Here is a 10,327-nt window from a genome sequence, read left to right on the forward strand (position 1 = left end):
CTGCAGAAAATTTATTTTGTGATTTCACCCTTTTGAGTTGAAAAAGGTAAATTTTAATGTTCTCAATTAATGTCTTATTTCAAGGTATTATTATTTCTTATTTTGGTAATTAATTGTCATTAATTTCTGAAGTTGAATATTAATATATATATATATTTTTTTCAAATGTCAAAGAGAGCAAATTTGCCACTGGCTTCTTTCCAAAGAAGCCACATGTTATATTTACTAACCAAGGCCACCTTCATCTCACCCCTATTTCCATTGTGCATTCTGGCCACCACCCAATTCACTTCCACACTCCCTTTATCCTCACCTATTCTTTAGGTTAACAATTTCAAAAGTTACATATGGCGCTTTTTTGCGGTGTTTTTCAAACTTTGATTCATCTTTAATTACTTATATGTAAGTAACATTTTATTTTACTTTAGTTGTATTTGTGGTTTCTTCAATCCTCTTGTAGACACATAAATTTTGGTAATTAAAAAAATCACTAACAATTGTTGGGTGGTCAATAAATCAAATTTTGACCAGTCAAAAACAAGTCTACATGAATTACGATGCCTATGAAATTACGACACGTGGCATGTGACTACTCCAACAAAATGGGCCTGAGGATAACATATGACACTATTCGGTGGGCCTTGTCAATTAAACTAAATTGATGAGCTTTGATCTAAATTAGTCCAATTAATTTACAAATTTTCGAATCATGAGAATTAAATCTTATTGGGCCAATTTAAGGATTAAATTACACGGGCTCAGACTAAAAGCCCAAATCAAAGTCCAAGATCCATCAAGAGCCCTGAAGTGCATATAAATACACAGTTTCACAAAGAGGAAGGGACACAATCTTTTGGCAAAGAAAACACCTAGAAGACTGAAAAACTCTCTCTACACATTTCATCAAGTTTGTGAGAAAGCCATCAAGCCCAATTACACAGAGCCGGCTCTTTCACCAACTATCTTGTTCAAGATCAAGTGCTCATATTGAATCAAGATCAAAACCTTGGAGGTCGAATGAGAAGAGTCTTTTCTTGTGAAAAGCAAAAAATCAAAGATTGTAACCCTAAATCATAAATACAATACATTTATTTTGTACACGTGTTCTTGTTCATTTAATTTTGTAGGAATCATGATTACAGCTCTTCTTCTTTTATCTTCCTTTTCTTTTATTTTTCTTCATCATCATCAATCTTCGTTCTTTTTTGTTCTTTCAACACCAAGCCCTCCATGATTGTGGTTCATATATTTCTTCCAGATATTTTTACCTGAATTAGAGGTGATGAAACCATTAGTATATATATATCTCATAAGGAGGTTGGATTTTGGGGGATTTATGTATGAATTTTAGATGGTTGTGTTAGCTAATGTTGTTAGGTGCTATGAAATATTTTTATGAATTTCTTGTTGGTTTATATACTTTACATGGAGTTTGGGAACACATAAGCCTGAACCAAAGGTATCTTATTATTATTCTTTATTTCTATTTTGTTTTTTCATTTTTCATGACCTAAGCGATAGGTTTCTTCGATATTTTTCTTCTTTTGTTTGATACCTGAGTCCAAGGTATTGATATTTGTATTTATATATCTTAGTGATATGTTTGTATTGTGTTGGATGTGTTATATTTTTATTAGATTTTCTCTTTTTTTATTTATCCAAAGTGGAGGCTTACTGTGTTTATTTTTTTTAATAGGCATATTATATGTATATTGGGTATTTAATTTTTTTTTTTTTTTTTTGTATTTGAGTGTTTATGTTGAGCTCATTTTATTATACTTATTTATCCTCACAATCATTCATTCTAGTCCTTTCTTCCTAGCATTTTTAGTAGTTTATTTATTAGGTTTTATTAGTTTTAATCTTAATTCCCAAAATTTATTAAGTTTTATTTAATTGTCTAGATTATATTATATTTTATTTGTTTTTACTATTAATTAGTTTTTTTAAATTTTGTAGGCTTTAATTTTGAAAAGCCCAAAACAAGAAGAAAATTAGCCCACAAAGAAAGAAGAAAAGAGAAGAAGGCTCAATTGCCCCAGCCCAGCTAGGGGAGCCGAACAGTCACTGGGAAGCTTCCCAGAAGATTCCGACCCCACCTTTCTCTCTCTCTCTCATCCGTGTGTCTTCTCCAATCCATGTGAGCAACGCCCAGCAAATCCAAGCCGAGCCGCTTCCCTTTATCTCTCTCTTTTTCTTCCGCCCAACTCCAAGCCGCCCAAGCCAGCCACCTATTGATTAATCCTTCTTCCAGCCTATCGTACGGCGACACGTGGCGCAGGCCAGGCATTTGACAGCCTTTTTCCAGCCTTTCCTTCCGTGCATCTCTCTTCCCCGGTTCCCACTCAGCCATTCGCACAAAACCACCACCCCCCCCCCCCCAAAAAAAAAAAAATAAATAAAACCCTAATTTCCCTGCTACGTGCGCCTATTTAAAGAAGGCTTGTGCCTTATTTTCAGTCTCTTTTTTTTCACGCCCATTAGGGCTGTGCTAGGCTGCTAGCTTGGGTCTCTTTTTTATTTTTCATTTTATGCTTTGTAGTGCCTTCTTTTATTTTAATATATTTAGCACTTTTATATTTAAAATATGTGTTCTAATTATTTTCTTCTTTTGCTCTTTTTAATTTAATAATTCCTTATTTTATTTCTGACATTTCATTGTATGAGGATAAAACTCACTATGGTGGTTTCTAACCTCCTCATCAAGGTTGAAGAGGAAACACCACCATGAGATGACTCACTAGTTATTTATTTAACATTTTTCCTTTATAAGCTTAACTTAGATGTAATACATATCATGTGTCATTAAAGTGGAAAAATGGCTTCTTTCACCCATTAAACCCTCTTGGGAAACTGATACTCAGACAAAGCCTTTTATGAAACATTTCCCACATAAACTAGGAAGAAACTGAAGAGGTGACTCTTCACTTTCCCTCCAACATATACAACTCATTCCCTATTAAACCAACCTTCATTCAGACAAACCTTTTACACATTAATTCAGAGTTTAACGAGAAAAAGAGAAAAAGAGAGAGATGCACTACAACATTTTCTGGCTATCACCACCAATTATATATGTTATCTATTGAGTCAACAACCACTATATTTGGTTTGGCTTGCCAATTGCCACCTTTCAGCCACTATTATCATGTTGGAGGTACAGAATAGGGTGGCAAGCCATCTAAGGAAACCCAAATATAGGAATTCCAAATATAGGAATGGTGGATTCTGAAGATACAAACTGTCAACACAGTCTGACACCTTTGCTTCTCACTTATCTTGCAGGTAGTTGGTTTTTCCCCTTCACCATTACTTGTAAAGTTGCTACATTGGTGGAGCATTGATCCCAATAAACAATGCCATCCCATGGACATGATTACTATTTTGTTAAAAGTGGGTTAGGTAGATCACTAATCCTAACAGTTGGATGCTGCGCATCCCCACCATTTGTGAATTGGTTGATTATTTGGGTTTCAAATTTCAAAACTCCTCCACTATTCCAAAACTGTGGTGATAAGTTAATTGACATTCAATTTGCATTTCCCACCACATATGAGCTGCAGTGGGATTAAAATTTATGCAATAACCAATTATAACTAAATTTGCAGGTACTAGAACTGCATTTCTGGGTCGGTTCAATGTTAATGGTGGTACTTGCCAAGCATTTTTTATAATCTTATTTTCATAAGTGTCCTAGCTGATACTTGCATGACAACAAGCACAATTCTGCACCACCAACTAAACACATCTAATTGGTACCAACAAACTAGCAGATATCCCAATTCCATATCAGCAAGGAAAATAAATTGTAAAAGGTTAAATGAAACAACCAAACCAGAACAGACTTGCAAGTTTGATGTAAAATGGAAATGCTGCATATATCGAAATTCTCTGAATATTACAAGCAGACTTAGACGTGCAAAGTTACAACCATTCACAGTTACTTAGACAGTTCACAATTTCTACAACTACAATTAGCAGGGATACCAAAAACTATGTTTGATAATTACTGGCTGCAACACTTAATCATATATTTTTTAAGTATTTATCTACCCTTACAAACTTGATAATATATATCATAGCCTAAACCATAAACTACCAAGTTCACATTTCCATCACAAAAAGGTGTCCAAAAAAGCTTAATTAGCATAATACTCAAAACAACAAAAGCATTCTTACTAGCAGCCTTGCACCGTCTGCCAGAATCAAGTTTGTTCTTACCTCCCACTTCCACTGATTGAAGCGCCAACAGCTTCCCTAGCTCCATCCTCAGCTCTTATGTCATGATTAAGAAGCTGTTGTGTCATATGTGGGGAATCAGCCATTCCCCCTCTAGAGAATGAATTAAATGCAGAGGGCCTATGTGGAAGATCAAAGGAATTTGTGCCAGTTTGAAGTGGGGGCAGTGGGGGTGCCAAGTAAGCAGTGTTACTCACGCTTGTGCCAATGCTACCCCTGAAGTAGCTGTCTAAAGCTGTGGTCAGCCTCCCATTGAAGTTGAAATCTTGTTGGGACTGCTGCCTTTGCATCTTCAATATCTCTTGTGTGTTGAACATCTGCAGCCTCTCCATTTCAACACGATACTGCTCCATTACACCTCGGTTGTGCTCCATCTCAAGCCTCTGAACCTCCACTTGCCTAGCTGCCTCAACCACCAGTCGCTCATTTGTCAACCTTAGTTCTTGAAGCTCTGCCCCAACCCCACGACGCTGAACTACCAGGCCAGGTATATCTGCGGGTGCTACCCCAAGACCATAGCCCTTTACTCGTCCACCAGTTTCAGGTCCTACTACTTCTCCAAATATCCTGTTGCAGACAATAGAAGTGATAGTTGGGTTTGCTGGGATGCCTTCATATTCTGCCATGCGTCTATTCAGCTCTTCCTGTCAATCCACACTTACCTTATTAAAACATGTAAATGAATATTTCAAACAACAGTTCAGCCAGAATTAGCTATCACATTTACTGCTCAATTGGATGGTTTACCACATGCATTATCATTTATAGTTATCTCTATCCAAGTCAAATTATCATGCACTTACTAGTTTTAATGCTGTGTCAATTAATTCCTTAAACTAAACAATCTTTAAGTATGATTTTTTTAATAATTACATTCTATTTTAAGATGTTCCATCTAATGTCGTTGCCCGTATTACAAAAAAACAGAGTCACACAAAAGAAAATAGCAATAAGCCTTACCAAATCACTTTATGCTTCTTCTCCATGTTAATCAACCACTATTCCTTTTCTATCCTCCACAAGCTTCTTGGTCATTCTTTTCACTCTAGGAAATTGCCTCCCCACAAAGGAAAATTAATTCTTCTGTTTATTCCTTTGTTATAGGTTGATACCATCCCTATAAGGGGCAACCAAGGGTTTAAATTTCGAAAATTTCAGCGAAATTTAGGTGAAATTTTCAATTTGAAGAGGGGTCAAAATCGAAACCTAGTTTTGTTAAATTTTCGGGATAATTTCGGTGAAATTTTTGAAATTTCGCATAAGTTTTCGCCGGCGGCGGCAGGGGGAGATCGGGGGAGAAAGAGGAGGGGCGGCGGCAGGGGGTGGCCGGGGGGCGCGGCAGGAGGGAGATCGAGGGCGCGGCAGGGGGCGCGGCAGGGGGGGCGACAGTGGAGGCGTGGCAGGGGGAGAAAGTGGTGAGGGTGAGGTGGGTTGGTGATGGATTGGGGGGAGAGAGAGAGAGAGAGAGAGAGAGAGAGAGAGAGAGAGAGAGAGAGAGAGAGAGAGAGAGAGAGAGAGAGAGAGAGAGAAGAAACAGTGGAAGAACCAAAGAAGGGAAGGCTTTTGCTGGAGACTCAGGGAGAAAAGAAAGGAAAGGAAAGGAAGGAAAGAAAAAGAAGAAAAAAAAAAAGAAAGGAAAAAAAGAAAAAGAAGAAAAGAAAAAGAAGAAAAAAAGAAAAGAAAAAAAGAAAAAAAAGGAAAAAAAAAAAACAGTAAGAAAGAGAAAAAAAATTAAAAGGTTTAGGGTTGATTGGGGTTTGGGGCCTTTGGGCAATTGTAAAGAAAATAAAATAGTTAGAGTTTTTATTTGGCCTTTTTGGAGTTTCATTTAGTTTTTAAACTCTAAATTTGTAAACTCTAATATATTTCTATATAAAAAATAATTTAAAATACTCTAAAGAGCCTAAACCCTAATATCATATACCATATCCTAGTTTGAGGTTTTTGGGCAATTGAAAAAAAAAATGATTTGAGATTTTGTTTGGCCGTTTTGGGATTTCGTTTAATTGTTTTTAAACCTTAAACCAATAAACTCTAATACCTTTTTATATAAAAAATAATTAAAAATATCCTAAAGAGCCTAAACCCTAATATTCTATACAATATCTTAAATAATATAGAGTATAGATTATAAAGTATATAGAATTTAGTGTATATATTATAGAGTATAAATAATATATTAATTTTATTTATTAATTTTATTAATTTTATTTCATAGTATTTACTTTCAGCGCGCATTATATTCATCTTATATCACATGAAACTTACTATATAATTTGGTTTCTTCAATATTTTTTATCAATGTAGTAAATAATATGTTAAATAAATATATAGTAAAGTTTCATTCAAAATTTCATATTTTGATAGTAATTTCCATCGTTTCCGTTTAATTTCTGTCGAAATTTAAAAATATTCGAAATTTCCGTCGAAATTTTTATCGAAATTTCCGTCGAAATTTCCATCGAAATTTCCATCGAAATTTTCTCGAAACCAGAAATTTTATTCCTTGGGGGAAACCCAAAATGTCTGATATATCCTTATTTGTCATTTTCGCATTGATTTCCCCAAACACAAAAGAGTTTGTCCCTCGATCTATTGAAACATTTCAAAATTGCTGCCACATCTACATCAACTAGAGTATCTTCTTTTTCAATTTTTTTTTTGTTTTTTGTTTTTTTGTTTTTCAACCAAAGTTATAGATATTGGTACATATTTTGATTTATGTTTATAAAGGCTCCTTCTATTGAGGTATACCTCAACTTATTTATGTTGAGGTATACCCTGTTAGAACCCACATAAGCCGTTTTGTGTCGATCCGAACCCTTCATTTTTTACATCTCCATTGATAAATCATCCTTGCAAAAAATTAGCCAAATCAGAAATCATTTGCCTATCTAACTTTGATCAAATAAATGGACGAATCAAATATTTTCGATGAAACCATCCATTTGTTTGATCAAAGTTAGATAGGCAAATGATTTCCGATTTGACTAATTTTTTGCAAGGATGATCTATCATTGAAGATGATCCATGCGAAAGGTTAGGATCGACACAAAACGACTCGTGTGGGCCCCAATAAGATCATATCTCAACATAAATAAGTTGAGATATACCTTAATAGAAAGCTGTATGTTTATATACCTCACAAATAGGTTTGTTATACTTCTATATTATATACCTTTTACCTTAACTAGATGTATATTATTATTCTTTTTCTTTCGTGTCTTTTTTCTTTTCAACCTCAATTAGAGGTTTCTTTTTTTTCAACCTCAACCTCTAAGTTACGTATTTTCTTATTCTTATTTGTGTTTTATATTTTTATTTACCTAAGTGATCGAGAGATAGCATTTTTTTTTTTCTGAACTATGATAGAAGTATTGGACATTTTGACACACACACTCACTTATGATTTATGAAGGTCAACATATAAAAACCTAAATATCATTAACATGTTAAACACCCAATATTTATATAACTTACCTACTACATAGAGAAAAAATTGAAACAATCAACCTTCACTTTAAGTACCCAAAAAAAAAAAAAAAAGAGAGAATAAAATAGAAAAGGTAACAATGGCAACAAGTACAAATTAATACAAACTTATTTGCGAGATATAAAAACATAAATCATAATATATATTATGATTTATGTTAATGATATTTAAGTTTTTATATGTTGACCTTCATATTTGTTAATGATTTTTTTTTTAATTAGATGTAGGTGTCATCAAACTTTTGGAAATAAATAAAAATATTGAAATTCAAAATTATGAGTAATAAATGCCTAAAATTAAGGATTTCTAATTTATTTCCATTATTTATATCAAGGGGCAAAATGGATATACAAAAAATAAAAAATGGGTCAAAATTCAAAGACAAAAATCCTTAGATTAGATCCAATATTTCATTGCCAAAATGGGCTTTTATTTAAAAACCTCTAATAGTAATCAACTATACCATTTTATACCTTTGAGGTCACTTTCCTTCACGAAGAGCCCATGAAAGCCGTAAGGCATCCAACGAGGTAGCTTCGCGGCTGCAACAATTTTAAGATGAGGTGACTTGGCATCCATCACTAATTAAGAACTTTGATTCTCCTGCCACCTCATCATGGACATATATATGTCACCAAATACCCATCGTCCTCCTCTGCCTTTGGATTCTCTGCCTCTCTAGCCACAAAGTATACCTCGCTCCCATAACAATTTGGCCCGTACATCCTGCTGGCCACTGTACACTCTTTTAACACATCCAACTTCACTACCCCTGAAAACTTGGGCATTGGATCACTCACCGATGCATACACGAACTTCTTCTTCTTCCCAACATATGCCTGATTTATTACCGAAACTTCTAGATTCATTTTGGAGATGGGTTTCCTTGTTACCATCCCTGTCTTGAGATTGATCCTCACTTTCTCTATCGATGCATGCACAAGATCCATTCTCTCCACCACATGTTGTGGCGACAATATGTTTGGTGCCATCATTACTATTGCATCTTCTTCATCCCATGCATTAATGGCGTGTAAGATGTTGAAGTCCGGAACATCAATCCACCTCATCTCAGACCTGTCTTTTGCATATCGAGAGATTACTCCAATCCTCGACATTTTCAAGGGATCGAAAACCACCGAAGACCCTCTACCGATGATTTTGGTGGGATCCAAATAAATTTGTATGTCAACAAAAATTGCATATTTCTTGGTGATGGCAAAGTCATGGAGGAAAGGTGGATAGGAGAAAGAGAATATGGGCACATCTGGCTGTTTGTTACCATTTGCATCAAACCGGAAGTAAGTTAGAAAAGGCGAGATGGGGTTGTACCGGTAAGCAAAGGCCTCGCCGGTGTCGGGATCAATCTTGGGATGAGCCGTCATGCTGGTGAAGAGCTTACCATCAAAGTTATGGCGTCCGATGGTGTGGACATCTCCATCGGGTGTCAAACGCAACGCATAAGGGAGGTCAGGCTCGCCGAGTGCATAAAGATGATTGCCAAAGAAAGCCAAACTGGTGTTTGCAAAACCAAAGCCGTTGGCCAGATTGAACTGGCCTGCCAAGACTCGGGCAACGGCGAGGGCCCCGCGCATGGCGGAGGCCACGACGCCGTTGCTGAAGGAAGAGAAGATGCTGGGGAAGAGATGACTGCCTGCTTCACGGTCAATGGTGTGCATGTAGGTCTTGACGTAGCGGCTGCAAAGAGTTGCTGCTCGGCCTCCTCGGGAGATTTTGATGCAGTGAAGCATGCCGTCGCCGTCGAAGAGGTGGTGGGGCCCACGAGGGAAGAACTGCGGATTGGGGCCGTTGCGGATATAGGCGCCGCCGTGGAGGCATGGTGGTAGGGATCCTTGTATCAGCTCACATTCGGTTGGTGGAAGCTCGTTTACAGGTGCGAAGTTGTGGGAGAGCACGTGGGTTGGGTCGATTGAAGGTCGCAGTGGAAGGTCTATGTAGTTGGTTATCCAGTCATCCAATGCATGGAAGATCCCTACTGCAAGCTTCTTTCGCAGGGGTGGTGTAGTAATTATTGGAGGCTTTGGAGCATCATCAATATCATTATAATTTGGAGAAGATGATGATGATGATCGAAGTGTGGTTGGATATTTGAGTTTGGGCGCTGCTGTTGTGGTTTGATGAGTGGGAAATGCTGACAAAAAAGAAGACAAGGCATCCATCTTAATTCCTTAATTGTCAATCAAATTTAACAATAAAACCAAGACAGAGTATAATGAGCTAGCTAGCCTTGGCCAACTTCAGAGGGAACTAGGAAATAACTAGTAAGGGCTGTTGGAATTATATATCAGCTGATTAATGTGCGATTTTTCCACCCTTTCACAGAACAAGACATCATCAGCTAGCTTGCACGCAATCAAATAGCAAGCGCTTTTCGTCAATGTGTCAGGTACAGTGCACCCACCGGGCCTCACCATTCTATATATCCATTTCATGCATGAGGGTTGAGATATTACACCTTTGCCAAGGCCGGCCCTAAGATTCTGGTGGCTAGAGGCGCACTACAAAAATGGGACTCGATCCTTCATGAAGACATTCCTGTTTGGATGTGTTGAGTTAATTGAAATCCAATGGGCT

General features: G+C 36.7%; 1 pseudogene; it reads right to left on the reverse strand.

Annotated features, from left to right (window-relative positions):
* Positions 1–8,185: 8,185 nt before the first annotated feature.
* LOC147277416 (putative carotenoid cleavage dioxygenase 4, chloroplastic pseudogene) lies at positions 8,186–9,912 on the reverse strand (annotated as a pseudogene).
* Between the last annotated feature and the right edge of the window lie 415 nt (positions 9,913–10,327).

The sequence above is a fragment of the Dryas octopetala genome, chromosome 8, assembly GCF_963921425.1.
Source record: "Dryas octopetala chromosome 8, drDryOcto1.1, whole genome shotgun sequence".
Lineage (NCBI taxonomy): Eukaryota > Viridiplantae > Streptophyta > Magnoliopsida > Rosales > Rosaceae > Dryas > Dryas octopetala.